General features: G+C 42.4%; 2 long non-coding RNA genes across 2 annotated transcripts; both read right to left on the bottom strand.

Moving 5' to 3' along the window:
• Positions 1-5962: 5962 nt before the first annotated feature.
• Positions 5963-6873, bottom strand: LOC132567667 (uncharacterized). The gene is made up of 3 exons (XR_009555108.1): positions 6826-6873; positions 6113-6151; positions 5963-6002 (listed from the first exon to the last, which is right to left on the bottom strand). It is a non-coding gene; the product is annotated as an uncharacterized LOC132567667 (long non-coding RNA).
• Positions 6874-7873: 1000 nt separating this feature from the next.
• LOC132567666 (uncharacterized) lies at positions 7874-13394 on the bottom strand. The gene is made up of 4 exons (XR_009555107.1): positions 13357-13394; positions 11882-11929; positions 10129-10251; positions 7874-7907 (listed from the first exon to the last, which is right to left on the bottom strand). It is a non-coding gene; the product is annotated as an uncharacterized LOC132567666 (long non-coding RNA).
• Between the last annotated feature and the right edge of the window lie 1801 nt (positions 13395-15195).

Below are 15195 nucleotides of genomic sequence, written 5' to 3'. Positions count from 1 at the left end.
TGGTGGCACGCCACCGCCGGAAACAGGAAGTGAGGTCACTTCCGGCGACGTCACTTCCGGTGATGTCATGCCACCGCCGGAAACAGGAAGTGACATCACTTCCTGTGACATCATTTCCCCCCGCGCCACCTGCCGGAAACAGGAACTGCCGGCAGAGAGGCCGGGGAGGTGGCGGAGAGGCCGGGGAGGCGGCGGAGAGACCGGCGCTGGTCGCTGGAGGGCCTCCAGCGACCAGCGCCGGCCTCTCCGACGCCCTCCCCGGCCTCCGCCTGCACTGGAGGCCCGCGCGCGGGGCCCTGTGGCAGTGGCAGAGGCCGGGGAAGCGTCGGAGAGGCTGGCGCTGGTTGCTGGAGGCCCTCCAGCGACCAGCGCCGGCCTCTCCAACGCCCTCCCCGGCCTCCGCCTGCACTGGAGGCCCGCGCGCGGGGCCCGGCGGCGGTGGCGGAGGCCGGGGAAGCGGCGGAGAGGCCGGCGCTGGTCGCTGGAGGCCCTCCAGCGACCAGCGCCGGCCTCTCCGCCGCTTCCTTGGCCTCTGCCACCGCCACCGGGCCCCGCGTGCGTGCGGGGAAGGCGGCGAGTGAGGGAGGGAGCATCCCCGCGCATGCGCAGAGCCCGCCACGATCGCCCTGCGCACGTACAGGGACGCTCCCTCCCTCACTTGCCGCCTTCCCCGCCCGCACGCGCAGCCCCCGGCTCTCTGGCTGGCTAAACCGGGACCTCTAATGGTCCCGGTATAGCCAGCCCGGGAGCCGGGAATTGGGGGCCAGAACCGGGACTTTCCCGGGAGACCGGGACCGTCTGGCCACCCTAGTGAGGAAACACTCCAATTTGCTGAGCTACCTATATTTGAGCATCACAGCAGATTAGAGTTTGACCAGGAAACTCTTAATCACTATGTGTGTGTGTGTGTGTGTGCGCGTGCAAAAGGGAGAAGACGGGTGGGAGGGGGGGGAGAAGCAAAAACAAGCTGTGTTTATGTCCATTGTGGACTCATAGAAAGTTGCTGTGATATCTGAATGTGACCACTTTTTATAAAGCGTTGAAGACAACTCTTGATACTGGTAAAAGGATATTTCCAGACTATGTGCAAGGGCACATTGATCAGTTACAAGAGTACTTCCACAATAAATAAATTATTTTAAAAACCCCGAAAACTCTTTTGCAGGTCCAGAGCTCTCATCCTCAAGAGTATGCTGCCTGCTGCATGGATCTGAATCATTCTAGCAGACCCACTGCAGAGACATAGCACAATTACCTGTTCTCAGAGGAGGCATGCCCAGTATTGGAACACAGGGGCTGGGCTCTTCAGAGAGCAGGTAGCATTAACTTTTGCATGCACTAAAAGTAACAATTTTGTGTGTAAAAGTAAAGTGTCCCTAAAATTGAATTAAGAGGAAGAAGAATTCTTCAGATTTCAGAAGTTTAGAAAACACAGGGCTAACCAGCAGCTATAACCTTGGGAAATCATGATTAATGTATATGTTCTCTGCACACACAAATTTATCACTGGACTTACTTGTGCAAATATAAGACGACCCCCCCCCCCCAGTTCTTTTATGGCATATTAAGTGGGGGCAGGGGTCACTTCATAGAAAAAGAGGTGCCAGAGCTCATTAGCACAACTTATTTGCATATGCCACACACCCCTGACATCACCAGAACGTGTACTAAATTATACCAGCTCAGCACCTACCTTAAAATGCTTCTTGAATTATAATTGCCATAATCAAACCTTACTCCAATCGTACTTTTCAAATTACTTTCTCCTATGTGGCCACAGTGGCATGATGAAGATTTCCATCTGTCTGCTTTATATTATTTGGTCATTTCCCCATTTTTTTGTTGGGGAAAAATATTAGAAAGTTTGTCAAATCTTAGAATCCAGCAAAATTCTCACAGGGGGTTTGAACAATGGAGCCCAGAAAGAAGTATTTGAGGTGGGGATAAGAAAGAAAGAGCACAATAAAATGTAGAGGTTCTGGAGCTCCTGTCCAAAATGAGGCCTGAGTGGGGGCGGGGGGGGGGGGGAGAAGCAGGTCTTGCATTAAAATAAATGCTGGGCCTTACCTGGTTGCTGCCAAACTTTTGCTGGGAAGATCCACCCTGCAAGAGGAACAATCAGAAAATCAACAACTAATTATGTAAACAGAGTTGGAGCACCTGTAGTACAGCACAGTATATCACTGGAGGTTTCTGGCACTCCGTATCAGCACTGAGAAGTAAGGGAACAGAAAAGACGAAATTTTACCTGTGGGCAGTTGCTGCTGCTATACGCTGTACCAGAATAACTGCTCTGGAAGGGAAAACACATTTTTTTTTCTTTAAATAAATATATTATAAATATACATCTCTTTGAATATAACTTCTGGAGGAGTATAAGGAGTGACTTTGGATGCAAATTTAGTTTTATGACTATAGTTTCATGAATATAGTTTCAGGTGGGTAGCCATGTTGGTCTGAAGCAACAGAACAAAGTTTGAGTCCAGAGACCAACAAAGTTAAATTCTGGTTACAAACTTTCATGTGCATGCACACTTCTTCAGATACATTAAAACAGACTTCATCAACCATTACATATAGATGGGAGGGGTAGTTTCCAGGAAGGGCTAATTGGTATCCAGATGTATAAGTAGCTGAGTGATAAGTATAGCTAGGATTGGATTAAAGCAGTTGGTAAAACCTAGTGAATAGCAGCAAATTAGCATACATAAAAGAGTTAAACAGATGCAAAACAGCAATTTAGCATGTGTAGTAAGATAACCCAATATCTCTGTTAAGCCCGGGGGGGGGGGTTCCATTGTCCTGAGTATTGTAATAACTTGTAATTCAGCAACCTCCCATTCTAGTCTGTTTTTAAAATTGCCTTTGCAATAAACAGCTACTTTGAGGTCCCCCATTGATTGTCCTGGGAAGCTGAAAGGTTATCTGATAGGTTTCCTCAATTTTATGATTCTTGATGTCAGATTCTTTCCACATATCACATACCAACCATGTTTAAAAACCAGTCCTATGGGGAACACTGAGAGAAGTGAAGCTAAATTCATTCCTATGAGCAAAATCTACATGAATCTCTACCATTAGATGAATGTTACACGTCATGTGGAAAGAGTGTTTGAATGGATCCAACTTTATACTAGCTTCAGATAACCCACTGATTACCCTCCATTCACTTATGTCTTGTGCATGTACGAAAGCTCCCACCATCAGGCTATTTTTATCCAAATGTCTCAAATCATGTGAAAGAGACGTACCCCATCACAAGGATTGCGGTTTCCTTGAGAACTGGAACTGCCCTGTGAGAAATCAGGAAACAAAATATTCATTATAGTCTCTTCATTTTAAGGAATTTTTTTAATCAAGATAAATTCAATCTGGCAAGGAACCATGTATGTACAAGTGAGTTCTTTGTGTTGGACTATTGGTCACACAGTCCTTCCTGTCTGCACACCACCCTCTTGCCCTATGTGGGGCATGAGTACACCAGAAGACACCGATTGGTCAACAACCATGCCGATAATAAAATGCAGTATGACCTTTTGAAGCTGCAGTAGGGCAGGGAAAATAGGATCTCTTCTCAATGAAGCATGGCATCCCTCTCCCACTGTGCCTTTTCTGTTATAGCAAAACTGAAGACAAACCTCTCTAACTATCCTAATTTAGCTAGGAGAGCAACAGTTTTTAGAGCTCTGTTATGAACCACACACTCGCATTGTCTTGATTTTAAATTTTTTCTTTGTTTGTTTTGTGTTTGTTTTTGTTTTTTTTAAAAATCACTATATTTTTTGGCAAATGCAGACCTCCAGGAAGCAGACTGGATAAAAGAGCTGCCTACAAAAATGGCATTGCTGCACTACATGACCTTACAATGATGCAACAACCCACTCCCCACTGTCAGTATTTGAGTCTGCCTTTACACAGTCTGACAGCTCTATTGTGACAGCAGCTGATCTAGCTGGCAAGCTAGGTCACAGTGACCTTATCTACAAGCCGGTTCTAGCCGGTAGAGGTCAGGTGGAAAGGACCTGCTGAGTCAGCATGACTGTGGACTGCCAGGATTGGCTGAAGGAACTATATATGGACTGTGCTAGCAATGCACAGGTCTCTCTTCGAGGAGTCACATACTGGCGGAGCACTTTGGTCCTATAGTTGATGTATCTTTCTGCACTAGTGAGCACATTGTATATATATTGTAAATACACTGTTTTAGCACTAGCTGCAGGTGTCTGGCTCACTTCTGTACTGGGGCTCACCGTTGCACACATCACACCGCTCACTCTGCAAACACCCGCACCGACACCCACAACATAGTGTTTCTGATCACATAGAAATGGGCCCTTTCTCCTTTTCATAGCACCCCTTTGCACCCCTGCAAGATCTGCCAGGGACCACAGGACCCCTGCCCTGGACAAAAAGCAACAGGGTGAGATTTAGAAAGGTGTCTTCACCTGGCTGCTTCCATAGCCTTGCTGCCATGATGATCCACCCTAGAAAACAAACCAATGAAAATATTTATTTATAAGTCGCATTTGCCCCTCCTTTCTGCCTCAAGGGCAGCCAGAATGGCTACCAAAATTTAATGCAGCTTAACATTAAAAAGGTAAAAGTAGTCCCCTGTGCAAGCACCAGTTGTTTCCAACGCTAGGGTGACGTTGCATCACAACGTTTTCACGGCAGACTTTTTATGGGGTGGTTTGTCATTGCCTTCCCCAGTACTCCCAGCAAAATGGGTACTCATTTTACCAACCTCGGAAGGATGGAAGGCTGAGTCAACCTTGAGCTGGCTACCTGAACCTAGCTTCTGCCGGGCTTGAATTCCGGTCGTGAACAGAGCTTGGACTGCGACATGGCAGCTTACCACTCTGCGCCAGGAGGCTTAACATACAAAAGCAACAAAATTACAAAAAACAGCCTGAATAGTTATCATAGATAACTAGAGGTGTAAAAAGCAGCTAAAATAAGTTAGCGACACAATACTATTAACTATAAAAGCTAATATTTAAAAAAATACAAAAGCTGATGGCAATCAACTGCTCAGCTATAAAATTGCTTCCATAATATAAAGCAGTGAAATGAGAGATCAAAAAAAGAAACCAATAGTCAGAACACCAATTCAAATTGCAGCAAAGTAAAGTTTACATTAAAACTCCTCAAGAATTACAACATTTTTATCGATTTCCAGAAGGCCAAAACCAAAGACACTATCCATGACAACTTATTCTATGGCCTGGAGGCCACCACAAAAAGTACCCTGCCCCTCAAGCTCACCAATATGACTTCACTCTGTGCAGGCATGCAGAGCAGGGCAGAAGTAAATGACCTTAAGTTATGGGCAGGTTCATATGGATGAAAGACGGTCCCACAGACACCCTAGTCCCAGGCTGATTAGAGATTTAAAAGTCAATGCCGGATGTTTGAACTGGGCTTGGAAACAAATTGGTACAGTACAGTTGATGTAACACTAGGGAGATATGTTCATCCAGGTGAGTCCCAGCTCACAAACTTGCTGTGCCATTTTGCATTGTATGACGATTCCAAACCATTTTAGAAGACATCTGCACATGATGTGCAATATGTAACTGTGGCCAGATCCACTTTCTACAGGAATGGCCACCACAGGCAGATGAGCCTAAGCTACAACAAAGTACAACTGGCAACCTCTTCCACCTGTTTCTCAATCAGAGGAGCTGGTTCCAGCAGTATCCTGAAACTGTGAACATGACCATTCTCCGTAAACCTAATCCTGAATCAGATCTGTCTTGTTGGGGTTAAGAATGACAAGCAAAGCAACTATTTTGCAACAGGATGACTTTTATAGAAAGATCTGTTTCACCTGGTTGCTTCCATAACTTCCATCCCAGAACGCAAATAAAAATATTTTATTTTTCCAGAACCTTTAAAAATGACAAGCTAAGCAATAGTTTTAGTCTGTAGTAGTAGGAGACTTGTAGAGAGACTTGCTTTACCTGGTTGTTTCCATAACTTGGCTGGTATGATGATCCACCCTGCAAGGGAAAACATTATTTTCCTCAAATTGGGACCTTTTAAAATGGAAAAGCATGTAGTAACTGTAATAAAAGAAAATGAGAGATAGGTACTTAAAAAGCAGCGGTACCTGACTACTTCCATAATTTTGTTGGGATGATGAGCCACCCTAGAAGACAAACAATTACAAATAATTTATTATATTCCAAAACTTTTTGACTAGCTAAGATCCCTTTTTAGATGAACTGCTATGGAATGAGCTTACTAGAAAGACCTCCTTTACTGACTTGCTTACATAACTTTGTTGAGATGATGATCCACAACAAATACTTTTTTGTTAATTGATACCTTTAAATGTAGCAAAAGTATGTACGATTCTTAGTTGGGATAGAAGTGAACAAGACACAAGCCCTGATCACCTCTTCAGGTTGCATTCTTGGAGCACACAGAGTGGAGGAATAAGATTGTGCCCACTGACTTTCACCTTTGTACATTCTGTAGGAAGCATAAAACAACTGAACATTCACACACTCTTTCAAGTAACTGGATGCCTTGCAAAAAAGCAGGATCAGCGGCTACGTGTGTTGATCCTATGTACAGTTATTAGGTTCTGCTAACTGAGTGGTGGGATTGGTCCAGTGGGAACAATCCTGCTCCTTAGGTCCACATGGTTAGTGAATGCAATTTGAAGATGGAAGTAAGGCAATTTATTGTGACGTTTTCCACATTAAAATACAAAGAAACATATAATTTATTATGCATCAGAACTTATAAGAAAGACAAATTAAAAAGTAGTTCTAGAAATGTACTACACTGATATATAAAGAGAAGGGATTTCTTTACCTGGCTGCTTCCATAACTTTGTTGAGATGGGGATGATCCACCCTGCTGGAAAATGAATACAAAGCAGAATTTTAATTAAAAACATAAAATACATTTTATCCAACATATTTAAAATAGTAGATGGTAGGTGTTTTTTCTGGCCAACCAAAATAGTTTCAAAGAGATTCAGAAACAGGAATACCTGGCTTGAGTACTAGATGTGGGCGGGGATTATTTTGTAGGGAAAAAAGGTGCAGGAGCTCAGTAGCATATCTCAATTGCATATGCCCTGGGATTTGTGCGCAGCAGGGAGAGAACTCCCCACTGCATGCAGACCCTGAATGGAGGTTCAGGAGCTGCACTCCAGTGAGCTCTTGCTGAATTCAAGCCTTCAATGTGGGGTTTCCTTAGATACCACCATTTTGCATATGAAGGGACTGACTACAGAACTGTGATTCATAGACTAAAGCCTAAATCTGTGTAGGAGTTGCAATTCTGTCAGAGAACAATTCTAACTATTGGGTTGGATCCCATGATCAGTCAGCAAAAGATACAGATAAGAGTCCACGCACTTAACCGCTGCACCAAACTGTTGCCTCCTACATCTGAACTTGGAGGTTCCCTTTAGTCTCCGTGGCTAGTAGCCACTGACTGACCTACGCTCCATGAATCTGTCTTCCTAAATCTGTCCCTCCTTTTGATTCACAAATCAGCTGCTCCCCCAGGCATTAACGGTTCGAGACCCTCTTTCCCCTCTTCGCAGCAGTCCTTTCTGACTTTGGAAAAGTTTTTCCCAAGATCACAGGACTCGTGAGATCAATAGCCACGTGGGTTAGGAAATGACAATGGGGAAAGGGAAGGGAAATCACCTATTTTGTCTTCCATTAGGAAAGCTTCACTGATGGAAGAAAGAAGGAATAATTCTGCTCCCTCCCCACTGTAGCCTTCTGATCCTTGTGGCTAATAAACTTTCGTCAGAAAGGACTGTAGGGGAAGGACACAGGAAACATCCATGATTCTTGTGTCAGTGGATTGCAGGATCCAATCCATAAAAGGTGATTTAAACTTACCTGTTTGCAAGAGTTGCCATCATATGTATACCCCTGAGGAAGAAATAATCAATTAGTATTTTCTTTGAAAAACAGAAGTATAACATCGTGTCTGGGGGCTTTTATTTCATAATTTATTCCTCCTAGATGGAGAAGAGGTTTTGTTAATTAATTAAATTGCTGCTAACTAGAGATTAGTTGTCAAGGTGAGAAATAGTATTTCCTAGTACAGGAAACAAGATTCAGTAAACAGAACCCCCCCTCCCCCATCTTCCCTTACTAGAAATATGGTATGGGTTTGTCAACCAGCAGAAAAATGGGATGCAGGAAATTGATCATCATTACTTTGACAGGCAGAGCACAGAAATATACCCCAGAGATACACCAGTGTTCTGAATCAGACAGCAGGAGCTGTACTGGGAAAAATGAAGATCTGACAGGAGTTTGTAAGAAGCTGGGCTTTTAAGGTGTAGGTGGTTTCCATGTGGCAATAAGCTTGTGTGGTTTCCCTGCCCCAGTCACCCAGCAGCCATCCTTGGCCACTATGACCTTTTCAAAAAATTTTTTTTTAAAATGTCAGTTTTCTACCATTATATCAATGCACTGTTATAACAATAAATGTAACAGATTCTGTGATTTTTCTTTCTTTTAGGGTTGCCAATCCCCAGGTGGGGGCAGGGGATCCCCGGTTTGGAGACCCTCCCCCCGCTTCAGGGTCATCAGAAAGCGGGGGGAGGGGAGGGAAATGTCTGCTGGGAACTCTGTTATTCCCTATAGAGATTTATTCCCATAGAAAATAATGAAGAATTGATCCGCGGGTATCTGGGGCTCTGGGGGGGCTGTTTTTTGAGGTAGAGGCACCAAATTTTCAGTACAGCATCTAGTGCCTCTCCCCAATTCTATTAGCCCCCAAAGAAGGTGCCCCTATCCTTCATTATTTCCTATGGAAGGAAGGCATTGAAAAGGTGTGCCATCCCTTTAAATGTGATGGCCAGAACTCCCTTTGGAGTTCAATTATGCTTGTCACAGCCTTGATCTTGGCTCCACCCCAATGTCTCCTGGCTCCACCCCCAAAGTCCCCAGATATTGGACTTGGCAACCCTACTTTCTTTCTTGACTCTAGCCTATTACATTGTGAAGATATGCTTTCCCCTTCGTATCTCCACAACAGAATTTCCAAAACCTTCCTGGTTGTTTGACAAAAGCTAGGGATTCACTGAACATTTACCTTTGCCATTATAACTATATATCAATATAAGGATATGAAATCAACAAGTTTTTAAAAATACAAAAAACTCCATGGTGACAAAAGGAATAAAACGGCCACAGCAGAGTCAGAGAAAACTGCTTCCATGTAGGAGGGAAAATCCAAATTTCTCTATTCACACATCAGCTATCTGGGCTGTAGTGTGATGTTTCCCAAAGTATTGTCAGAAAGTAGGTTTGAGAAAGATTAGAGTCAACCTGGAGAAACTTCAGTAGGTTCACAACTGCACCACAATACTAACGCTGCTTTCCAAAAGCACTGAGCATGGGACAGGTAACACACATGGTAACAGAAGAACTTATGTTTTGAGGCTGTGAGAGAGGAGTTAGTCTAACAGAAGTGTGAATTAAAGATCTGAGGAGAGAGATCAGATCTTTAGGTTAAGTCGCCTTGTAAAGGAAACAGAGTGCATGCAAGTGTTACAGTAGGGAGACAGGATTTTGCTGGGCGTGGTGTATAATTTATTTGCAACAGGATGCTATCCTGATATGATATAAACCTGCCTGAGAAAGCATTTTCCTGAGGCATTACTACATGAAACCTAAAATCTGTTATGTGATTTTTCTGAAATAAACTTTGCTCCTGTTCACTTTAAAAAGTAAACGATCTCATGCCTGTCAGTTTCACCTCAGTTAACAATCCAGACTTGGGTAGGTTTATACTCAGGCCTAGATCCTATCTTCTTGAATCGCTTTTTCATTTTCTAGTGCAGTGGGGTAGGCGGGAAATTGAATTGTGACATAAGGGAAAATCCTAGTCTTTGGGAAATCCATCATAGTTACGGTAGTTATTCATTGAAAAATTATTACAATAATATAATTTTTGAAGAATTCCACTCATTAAAGCTATCAGAATGGACATAGTATTGGTATGATAACATAATTTTGTCTACATACATTAGAAAAAATAAACTCTCTTCACAATTAGGAAACATGGCACGATTTTATTACTTGTTTCTGTTATTGTTAGATTGCACTGTTCCTCAAAAACTCTCTGCATTCTACTAACCTGGCTGCAAGGCCTGCCGCCACCATAATTTGAAGATCCACTACTGCCACCAAAATTTGAGGAACCAGTACTGCCGCCATAATTTGAGGATCCACTGCCACCAAATGAAGGGGAGGATCCCCCCTGCTGAAAAACATAAAAGACTGCTCAATTAGTAATTTTTCTATCAAACAGAATTATTTTCAGGTGTCTGTGGAGAAATCATCTGCAAATGTTGACTTGAAAAAGTATCCTTAAACATAAGAACGAAGGGACCTTCTCATTAGAGGACTGAAAGTGTTCTTCGTGGGTTATTCCTCCCATCTGCTCCAAGAGGCAGGGCTTGATATTCTAAATGAGCTGCTGGCTCATACACCTCCAACCACCAATGAGAAAGCATATTTGATGTTCTTTTCTTCGTTGGTGGATAATTAACATCTTGCTGTGTGGATCATGGAACAGTAAGCTGTTGCAAGTAATACTTCTCCCCGAAAGGAGCATCAGGAGATGCACATGTCAACACAACTTGTAATGCACACAAAGGAGGAAGCAGGAGATTATGAGGCTGCTCTATGTGTTTCTTCTAACAGGATGTTAGGACAGCACATATACAGAGCTTCTGGTCAGGTGAGCCATTACACTTGTGGAGAATGACAGATGTAATGACTCCTGAACTGTATAGCTACAAGCTCTAATCCACCTGAATATAGTGGTCTTGGTCAATTTCTGGTCTTAACCAGGGTGGGACAAGAAGACCAAGAAGTTATTTTAGGGAGAAATCCTAAAAAGATCTACTAATAAGTAAAAACCATGTTTTCCAATGGAGATTACCTGTAGAAGTAATGGCTACTGGAAAGGCAATGTTTAGAAACAACGATACAAAAAAGAACAGCTGATACAAAATATTACTGATTTTTTTCGTCTCCCTTCCCCCACTTATAACTCTGATATGTCAAGGGACACATCACTTCATCTCTGCTCTTAGCATGCTCACCGCTTCCATCGATAGAGGTCAGAGTCAGGGGGCATTCAGAGAACTTTTACAATAACAGGAAAACTATGTTGCGCTCACTGGAGTTTTCTCAGCACAGTGGTTATTCCACAATGGTTATCCAATGGTGACCACTACTACCAATGGTTGGCCAATCTTGGATCCAACCCTGTGAGTATACTGTGATGTTCTCATCCTATCCAGTTAGGAACAACAGACACCAAGAAAGTGGTTGTGTGCATATATTTCTATCTACATCCAAACTAGTGCTGTGCATGTGGCTCTTCTCTCTGAAACTGTTGCCTGGCCTGTGCATTGAAAGTCCCATGAGAAAAGCAACAATCACACCTATCAGTTTTCCTCAGGAGTAGGGGATGAATTTAGTTCCTGCTATTCCTTTCTTCCTGCCAAGTATGGTATCAGCGCAATGAATGCTTTGTAAGAGGGCTGTTATGAACACAAACCCTTCAGCTGCACATGCATACATTTGGATCAAAGCTTTTGTGTAGGAGAAGATTGCTGTTATGGAGAAACTAGAACACGGGAGGAACCCACAAAGGGCTCCCTCCCATGTTAAAGGATGCCCTGCCCAGAAACCAGAGTGGCTACTGGCATGGGAAGAAGCTGCTGCATGAGCTCCTCCCATGGAAGTTCAGGTTGATGCAAACTGCCGCAGCAGCTCCCTCACCATTAAGATAACATCTATATGTGCCCTTTGTAGTCCTACTGAAATCAGTAGGTCATGCTTCAAGATATCTATATAGGTACTGACAGTTAATTTACCTGTGATCCATAAGAACTGCTGCTCTGTGATGTGGTAGACTGCATACTCTGGAAAGAAAACAGAAATTGGATGGTTTTTAGTGTGCAAAATCACAATATTTACATGGTTCCTCCCCATACATGGTGATGAAAAAAATGTGTGTGAAAATATACAACATATATCTTATATTAAGTCACACCATTGGTCCAACTATACTTTCTGCTCTGACTGGTAATAACCAGAGCTTTTTTTTTTTTTAGCAGGAACACACAGGAACACAGTTCCGGCTGCGGTGGTTTCAGGGGGTGTGGCCTAATATGCAAATGAGTTTCTGCTGGGTTTTGTCTCCCAAAATGCCCTGTGTGAAACAATAGTGATGTCAGGGAGTGTGGCCTAATATGCAAATGAGTTCCTGCTGGGCTTTTTCTACAAACCAAAAAGCCCTGGGTAACTCTCTAGAATCTCAGGCAGAGAAAGATCCTCCCCAACACATAATATCTGACATTACTTAGCTGGTCATGTCAGGGACTGAACCTGGGACCTACTGCATGCAAAATATTTGTTCTACCACCCAACCGTGGCCCTTTTCTAAACCTTTAATTGATTTATCTAGCCAGGGTCTCTTTCAGAGTTCTTTCCAGCACTTTTTACACAATATCATCTAACTGGTAATACTAGTAACTAAACCAAAGAGCTTATACATGCAAAGCCTATGGTCCACTGTAGCATGATTCCTCTCTAACATTAGAGAGTTACATGTTTCTCGTTGGACAAGCAGAGAAAGACAACTTCTCCAACCTAACATGGGTGGAAGAGAATCTAGCCCAGTGATCTCAAATATATATTTTGTGGTACACACTGATGTATTTCCTGGTGCCCATTCACTTCTGTTCAGAAGCACTATTTCCCCAAACCAAAGAGCCAGTCATATGAAGCTGCCTTATACCCTTGGTCCATCAAGGTTAATATTGTCTTCTCAGACTGACTACAACTTTCCAGGATCTCAGGAAGAGAACTTTCACATCACCTACTGCCTGGTCCTTTTCATTTTTTTAACTGGAGTTGCCAGGGATTGAACCTGGGAGCTTCTGCATGCCAAGCAAATGTTCTTCAACTGAGCTACAGTCCCCCCTTCCCAGTCATGGCTTTCCCATACTGCCTTGGAGCAGGATATGCTTCAGAAGGCTGCAAAAGGCATCATCTTTGTATCAGCAGGGAGTGCCCATTTGGCAACAATGCCCTGTCATGGCAGGGTGCTTGAATTTGAACCTACAATCAGATCTAGACATTATTTCTTAAATACTCAAGTTTTGAGAAATGAGTGACATATACCCTTCCCTATAAGAACCTGCCATTAATCTTGTGTATTTCATTAGGAGCCCTTAGTAAAATGATAATCTAGAAGACATGTTTCTTGCATTAGCCTCATAGGAGGGAAAAAGAGTCTATCAGGTTTTATTCCTAAAACCCACAATCATGCTTTGAGTGTGTTTACCTGTTTACAGGCTTGGCTGTTGTAGGAGGATGAGGTCTATAAAAGAAAAAAAAAAAGAGCCCCAAAGGTATTATTTCCTGACTAGTAAATTATTGTGTAAGTTGTTATAATATATTTAAAGCTCCATTAGCACATTTAACTAAAACAGGGAGAGTCATGATGAATTGTCTTTATGTAACCCAATATGAAAAGATGTTTCTTTAAACATTAAATAATGTAATGATCATAAGTCAAGCATTACAATTTATGCATAATACAAATTATGTGTCTTTGAGATTTATATTCTTGGGGAATTTCCTCAGTACTGATATACAACTATGGAAATGTATACACCGGGTGATATCAATGTGGAATTTTTATTTCTTACAACATGGAAGCATTTTTGGTATAGTCACCAGGGGGAGGTAATAAATATTTTGGAACACACATCAGTTGGCCACCTCTTCCCTATATAATTTATTCATATATCCTTCTGAGCACAGAAGTAAATCATCAACATGGACTGATAAACTCAAAAGGTCATATGAAAACCCAACTGTTGTTGGTTGTTGTACATGCACAAATCAGGCCCAATCATATATTTGTACCAATTCACTGCTAAATTCAGTTATCAAGAGCAAATTTACTGAGCTCAGAAGCAGCTGGTGTTTCATAACACCTCTGAGCACAACACAGAAAAATCATTCAGGCTTATCAAAATCCTTATCAACCTTAATGTGCCCAGAATTGTGTGGACATGAATTCTGAGATGCAGTCAATTACCTGATCACAAACCCGCACGTTTGGTCCACTCTGAGGAAAAATAAACCAATAGAAACCATTTTAGAAAACAAGACTGTTTAAATGTTAACACCTATAGCAATTATTCTCAAATCATGGATTGGGATTCAAAAGTGGGTCACAACCCTTTTGCAAGAGGATCAAGAGGGGATGCAAGGGGGCCACCAGGGCTATAGCAGATAATTCTGCAGAAAAATCTTAAATATTTTTAATAGGGGAACACCCAGAAATCTAACACTCATACTGGTTTGAAAAACAACATAGTCAATGATGAAGATGAACACAGAATTTAACAGAGGTAAATTGTAACCCTAGGCTCTCTTTGCTATATCAAGTAGATAAGAAATTTATTTTCTAATTACCTATAACCAATTGACACCTTTAAAACCAACAGAGTTAGCGCCACTGGGCTCAAAATTTGTTCTAATGCTTCAGACCAAGATGGCTGCCACCTGGACCTATCACAATACCACAGTCAGGGGTGAGGAATATGAGGAGCAGTGGCTAATACTATGGGATTTACCAGCAGCCAAATTTGGGGAGTAGTTGGGGGGAGCTTGACTACTTCTTTCTCAATTCCTCATCCAAGTATCCATCAAAGAAAACATCTAAATGATATTCTTCTTAGGAAAGCTGCAAATTTCACTGCAAACATGGTCAACTGTTAAATTTATTGCGTTTGAAGGTGGCAATCAAATGTGAGCCAATCACTGTTTGGTTAAATCTGTTTGGTTCATGTCAGCAGCCATGAACACCTGCTTAATTGATTCACATCGGGTTTTCTCAAAACTGCACAAAGATGCTGCCAGTTCATGTTAGGAAGCTGCGATTAGGATCACTAAGGACTACTTGGACAAACACACAAGGGTAGGATTTTATTGAAATACAATATTTATTGAAGACTGATTTATTTGATTTGTATATGATCTAATTATCTATTTAAGCAATCTTTTGGCTCACATATTGACCAAAACACTAATGCCACAAGGGATGGGGGGTAGTAGAACTCAGTTGGACTGTGTGGGAAATAGCATGTGCAAAAAGCCTGTTGTTCTGTAG

The sequence above is a fragment of the Heteronotia binoei genome, chromosome 2 (genome assembly GCF_032191835.1).
Source record: "Heteronotia binoei isolate CCM8104 ecotype False Entrance Well chromosome 2, APGP_CSIRO_Hbin_v1, whole genome shotgun sequence".
Lineage (NCBI taxonomy): Eukaryota > Metazoa > Chordata > Lepidosauria > Squamata > Gekkonidae > Heteronotia > Heteronotia binoei.
The sequence above is the reverse complement of the archived record's forward strand: the minus strand, read 5'-3'. Positions and strand labels throughout refer to the sequence as shown.